General features: G+C 50.9%; 1 non-coding gene across 1 annotated transcript; it reads left to right on the top strand.

Moving 5' to 3' along the window:
- The first annotated feature begins 5313 nt into the window (after positions 1-5313).
- Positions 5314-5396, top strand: TRNAL-UAA (transfer RNA leucine (anticodon UAA)). The gene has a single exon. It is a non-coding gene; the product is annotated as a tRNA-Leu (tRNA).
- Positions 5397-6166: the final 770 nt, after the last annotated feature.

The following is a 6166-nucleotide window of genomic DNA, read 5'->3' as shown; positions in this document are numbered from 1 at the left end:
GGACCTCTCCTGCAGGCAGATTCAATATCCCTCAAAGCTAATTACCTGCGACTAGGTGTCTAGCCTAAGCTAAGCAGATGAACTTTGTTCCTTTGCTTCACTTCCAGAAAGCAATGGATTTTAGCCTTCTTTAAATGCCCCAGGTGGGATCAAGCCCTCTCTGAACATTTCTCTCTCTGCAGCGACCGTAGAAAAAGTCTGGCGGTCGCCATTAGGCAAGAATAGATGAACGTGCACCGAACACCTCATTTACATCAGGTCACTTTTATTATTCATGGCTTGGGCACTCAACATCTGAAGCGTCAGTATCACAGCACTGAGATCCTCAGTGTGTTCTTGAGCTTTCTTTTCTACACAGCTATGATGACTCACTTTTTCTGTGTTGTATGTGATGATGTTTGGAAGAGGCATAGAACAGTGATGGGGGAGATGGGTCCATGGTGATGCCTTCCTCATAACCTAGTCCAGGCTAAATAAAGGTAAAGCCTTGACAAGCCACACACACATACTGCCCAGAACATCTCTGGGAATAACTGGATCTGGGAAGGTGATGACTTTGAAATGCTAAAACATCAACAATTCACTCCAGCCATCTCATTACAAGCCCATTCAGAACCAAAGCAGAATCAATGATGTGAAGCTTGGGTATTCTGAGTCCTTGAGATTTTTTTTGAGAAACTGTCTGTTGTCCAAAAATTATTTGTAGAAAATACTGTGAGAATAGTTTATACTAGCAATAGCTTGTAGAAAACTGTAAACAGCTGGGAGATCATTCCTGAACAGGAGAAATACATTATTTGCTATGACTTACTACCTTAGCTCTGGTAGCTGCATTGCTTTCTTCCTTTTTTTTTTTTTTTTTTGGAAAGAACTTAATCAACAAAGAAAACATATTTTCCCTCTGGGTTAAAAAAATCTCCTGTAATTGCACAGCTCCACTGGTTTTTAATCCAGTCTGTGTGCCCACAGTGAGGGGTCTTTTTTTTTGTTTGTTCATTCGTTTGTGGTTTTTTGGTTGTTGTTACTGTTGTTGTTGCTGCTTTCTGGCTGAATACCAGTATCTGCAAGGTTCATGGAAAACCTTTGCTCTTGAGCTACAGGGCACTGTAACTTTTGGAGTTACACAGGGGCTGACTTGAGCCAACAGGCAGTGGGGCATCATGCCAAATTCTGCAGAAAATAAGCTTTCACCTATTGGAATGCCATGTGTATTTTCTAGCCATTTTGTAAAGAAAGCCATCTGAAGGCAAAGTGACGCTGGCTTGATTTCCTGAACTGCCTCTCAAGAGGCAGGAAGAACAGGAAGGATGAATGATCTGCACTTCTTTACTCTGAAAGCTGCCAAGGTGCCAGCCAGCTACCAGCTAAGTAGCCATGCTGTCCTGTGCTCGACTCTTCTTTTTGTCAGAGAGCTGCAGCTACTCTCCAGATGTGGCAGAAGTGTACAGTTACGTGTGGGACATCAATACTCTATTTAGAAGTGCTGTTTTTTAAATTGACAAAGTCCAAAAAGCTTCCTCATTAAGTGCTGCCTGAACTCAGCACAGGAGCCCTGCTGGTATAAACAGCAAGAAGTTTTCACCCCCCCCAAGACAGCTGGGCATGGAGGAGCCGAGCTGTCAGGTCTCACTTCATCTAAGATGACCCTGGTAGGGGTCCAAATAGAGTCACACTGGAGTCGCTTAGTGCCCCGATGGTTGTAACCCACACACCAAAATGCTCTTGTAGCAGTGGATGAGCACAAGAGAAGCTCAGAGGACAACCCTGTCCTACTGTTTCCCTTTACCAACCAGTTTCTAAAGTGAGGGTGCAGATAGTATTTTTGCCCCTGCATCCATAAATGATGGAAGTTTTCTCCTGAAATCTCTTAGAGTGCCATTTTTGTTCTGCCTTGCTCATGACTTCAAGGCTTTGGATTTTTTCTTTCTCTTAACTTAGCTACCAATCAGCCACTCTCCAGCTGCAGTAATAACGTGTGGGATGGCAGTTGCCTCCAGTGGCTGTTTAAATTAAACACAGATCTACCGAATAGACACCGAGTGCCAAGAGATCCCTTTTGGGAGAAGGTGAGAGGAGGAACTGCTTTCCAGTTAACATTGCCGATGTGTTTCTGAAGCTAAGGACAACACCTTTCTGACTCCAGGACATTATTAATGTCTTTCTCTAACAGAACATGTGTTCTGAAAACCTGTAGCTGTGTCACCTTCAAGCTGTCATTTCAGGGGGATATTGCGAGCAAGGTACAGCCAGCCCAGCTTACGATTTGCATGGGAGACATCCGAGACACCACAGGTAATTCAGCTGCTGTTACGTCCTCCCTGGAGGCAAGGCTGACTCCAGGCCCAGCAAAGTGCCAGCCAGCACATCGCACAGGTCTGCAGGTGAAGCCAAGCAACCTCATGGGTGGTGCACAGCCACTGAAGACTCTAGGAAGCATTTGCTTGAGGTTGCATTTATAAATACAGCCAAGTTGTGCCTGTGACCCCCCTGGGTATGTGCAATTTGTGATGTAGGTGTGAGCTTGAGCATGTTGGGTCACTGGAGCTGCCTGCTCTTGGTGCTGTCTGTGCCTTGCACTCAGAGCATCCCCTTGTGCTCAGGAAGAGCTGTGTCGTGTGTCTGGTGGTGGACAGGGCTGCAGTGTGCCTGTCTACATCCCGTGTGCTGGTGTTTGGCCTGCACATCGCTGCTAAGCTTACCCATACGGAGATCTCTTCCAGCCTTGGCACAGACAGGGAGTGGATTTGTATTTCACAGCTAAAATAGGTATTGCCTTCCTTAAGTTTCCTGTGTGTCCGCTGTCTTGTAACCGAGGGTTATGGGCTCTGCTTACGAGTTATACTTAGACTCTTCTAAAGCTTTGGTCAGCCTTGGAGACTCAGCTTGAGTTTGAAAATGGGTGCAAATGGGCTGTTAGCCAGGTGCTGGAGGCTGTTTCAATGCAGAGATTTATGGTGAGCTGGGGGAGGCTCAGCAGGGGACATGGCTGGGGGTGAGATATCCCTGGAGGGAGCAGAAGACACATTCTGCAGCCCTTGTTGTTCAGGCCACCATCTCCTCTCCTGGCCTGTGCTAAGAGCAGCAAGCATCAATTGAATCTGCTCTCCCACGCTCCCATACTACTCCCTCCATGCACGCCTTACCCCTGTCCTGCTGGGGTGGCCCCACTGCTTTATCCAGCCCCCGGGATGCTGACTCCAGCAGCATTTCCCAGCCTGGACCCAAGGGGTTAAGGTAGGATGTTAACTTCAAAGCTGGGCGGGAAGGGAATCTGAGCAGTGCGGGTCATGGACATCCTCGTGGGCAGCTCCCTTCTCTCCATGCTGCCAAGAGCAGATGTGGCGTAAAAGCTTCCTCTCAGAGAGGGCATGATTAATCTCTGCTTCTTAGAGGATGACAAATATATTATATTCACCGACATGCACATGCATTCTCTTCGCCTGACAGGTGACCCCTGTCTTAATGCCAAGCGCACGAGGTCCAGCTCTGTAAACAAAGAGGAGAGCTTTGCAAGCTCATTAATGCTTTGAAGTCACTCATTAGAAGCAGATTCCTCTGGAGCTGGCAAGCGCAACACCCTTTGTGAACACGGCTTCGTTTGATACTAATGCGGGTGCTGCAGCTGGAGGCATCTGGGGATGCTGGGCTGCGATCCTGCACACACGGACCCGCACAGCGTGTTGCTGTGGCTGTAATGGGAAGAGCAAAGGGAAGCAGTTGCTGTCCCCTCTTGGCACTGAAAGGGGTGAATTTCCTTCTGGAAGGGTTTTTGTGTGTGGATGGATTAACCCATTCCCCTGCTGAGCTGAGGACCTGCAGCACCCTGCAGCGGGATACCTGGGGTCTAAAGAGACCCCAGCAAGGCGATACAGACTGCATCATCTCTGGAGGCCAGGGTGTCCCCTCAATGTTACCCTTTTCTGAGAGCTGGAAACACCCCATTTTCTGGTCAGTGCCTCTCACCCCTGTGCCCACTGGCTGCAAGCCCTCCGAGCAGCTCAGGCACCCTCGAGCACGTTTGTTAGCAGTCCCTGGGGAAGCGAGGAGGGAATTGCTCAGCTCCAAGCAGGGCAGACCCAACAAGCACCATCCCCTTTACCTCCACAGAGACACCCCCTTTTGGGCCTGGGATGTGTCCCCAAATGTTTTGCTTTACTGGAGCCAAAAGAAAGGTTTCCCACAAACTGTCGGACCTACCTGGGGATGTCCCCAGGGGGAAAGTCTGCATCTTCCCAGCCCTTCCCATGGCGGAGGAGGCTCCAGCATGTCTTCAGCGGGTGGGATCCTCCTATGAAAAGGTCTGGCCAGGATTGTCTCTGTGGGCACCAGGGCTGGGGCTGGGCAAGCCCAGTGCAGGGATCTGGGATGTCTGGGAATCCCCTGGGAGGGAGCAAGACTGGGAACAGGTTGCAGCATCCCACCAAAGCGATGGCAGTGCTGTGTGAAGGTGCAGGCCTGGGAAGGGAGAGTGGCTGAAACAGAGACAGAAAGCATCAGGCTCCTGTGGCTTAAGGGCTAGAGACTTAGTGAATGCAGCCTTGTTTTGAGGCTGTGAGTTTGAATCCCATGTGATTCAGCAAACAAAGATTTTGTTGTTGTTTTTATTTGTTTTTCCTACAGGGCAAAGCAAAAGCACAAAAATGTATAGCTCATCCCAAAGGGAAAGGGAGGACTCCCATGCCCCACAGTTTTTCCTGGCTCAACACTCCATTCGAGCCCCCAGTGCAGGCCAGAGCGGGTGAGGAGCAGGACCCGAGGAGGAAGGATGATGCTTTAACTGCTCAGCGGGTCTGGCTGAGCACTGGTAGGCTGGCAGAGCTGCCCCTGTCCCCCTGAGACACCCAGTGGGGTCAGGCTGACACCCCCCAGAGATGTCCCTCGTACCTGGCGGTGTTATCACTGATGTCTGTGGTCCTTGCATGAGGATCTGGCATGGCACATGAGTGCTGTGCCACTCTCCATGGCCATAAGAGCTGGCACTTCCCAGCGAGGTGTTTGGTCGGGGTGTGCCAGCTGGGCTGAGCAGAGGTTTGCTTCTTGGTGATGGGGCACCAGGACATGGGAGCAAAACTGTGACGTTTTGCAAAGTCCATGGGGTAGGAAAGCATTTATTGTGGGGTACAAGGAAAGGGAGCGAGGAGGCTTTCTCACTGTGCCTTGCCAGAGGCCAGCTCACCAGGGAACTTAAAGAAGGCAGTGAGGAGGGGAAGATGTTTTGGGCTCGGGCAGTGCCCCAAGCTGGGACCCTGATGGCTTGGCAGGGAGTGAGTCCTCCAGGGGGGACCTGGCAGGCCAGGGGGCAGCAGGCAGCCCACCAGGATGGCCGAGTGGTGAAGGCGTTGGACTTAAGATCCAATGGGCGCATGCCCGCGTGGGTTCGAACCCCACTTCTGGTAGGAGTCTCCTTTTTTTGGCAGTCCACAACCCCCGTCCTGGCTTTTAGAGCATCTGTTCAGAGCAGGGAGGGGAGCCCTCAGCCCTCTGTTGTGCCTGGGGGGGCAAAACCATTCAGTGCCTCAGTGGAAGCGCTTTGGTGGGACTGAGCCCCCTTATCATGCAGGCTGAGTGAGGAGAGATGTGAGCCAGGCGCTCTGGCACAGGGCTTGCGGCTCTTGTCCTTCATGCAGGGAGCGCTGAGACCGTCGTGGGCTTGAATCCCACGTGTTCCCAAAATAGAGACTTCTTTTTTCCCAAGGCAGAAGTAGAAAAACCTGGCTATCCTGAAGGAGATAAAAAAAGATGTTGAGCTCTAAACAGCTCGGGCAAGTCACAAGTGGAAATGGGTGCAAGTGGGTTTGGGGTTCACAAAGAGCGCTCCATGCTGGCTTCTCTTGCCAGCTCTGCTCTGTGACCCCAGACCCATGGCTTGGCTCATCCAAGGCACAGTTTGGCATGCTCCAGAGGGATTTGGCAGGGTCACAAGCCTCTGGAGCATGCCTTGAGTGCTCACAGCTTGGCAAGAGTGGGTTCCTGACATTGCAGGTTAAGCTGGGGAAATGCATGAGAAACTGAGGGCTGCTCCTGGGTTAGCGTGTCCTGCATTGGCACTTAGATACTCTTGGGAGATGTTTCACTCCCTTCCGCTTATGCACGGGTGGGCACCAGAAACTTCCCTCTGTAAAGGTTTAGCCCTCCGGACCTGTGGAGATGCTGTCAGGCTTTCATT

This window comes from Cygnus atratus, chromosome 10, assembly GCF_013377495.2.
Source record: "Cygnus atratus isolate AKBS03 ecotype Queensland, Australia chromosome 10, CAtr_DNAZoo_HiC_assembly, whole genome shotgun sequence".
Lineage (NCBI taxonomy): Eukaryota > Metazoa > Chordata > Aves > Anseriformes > Anatidae > Cygnus > Cygnus atratus.
The sequence above is the reverse complement of the archived record's forward strand: the minus strand, read 5'-3'. Positions and strand labels throughout refer to the sequence as shown.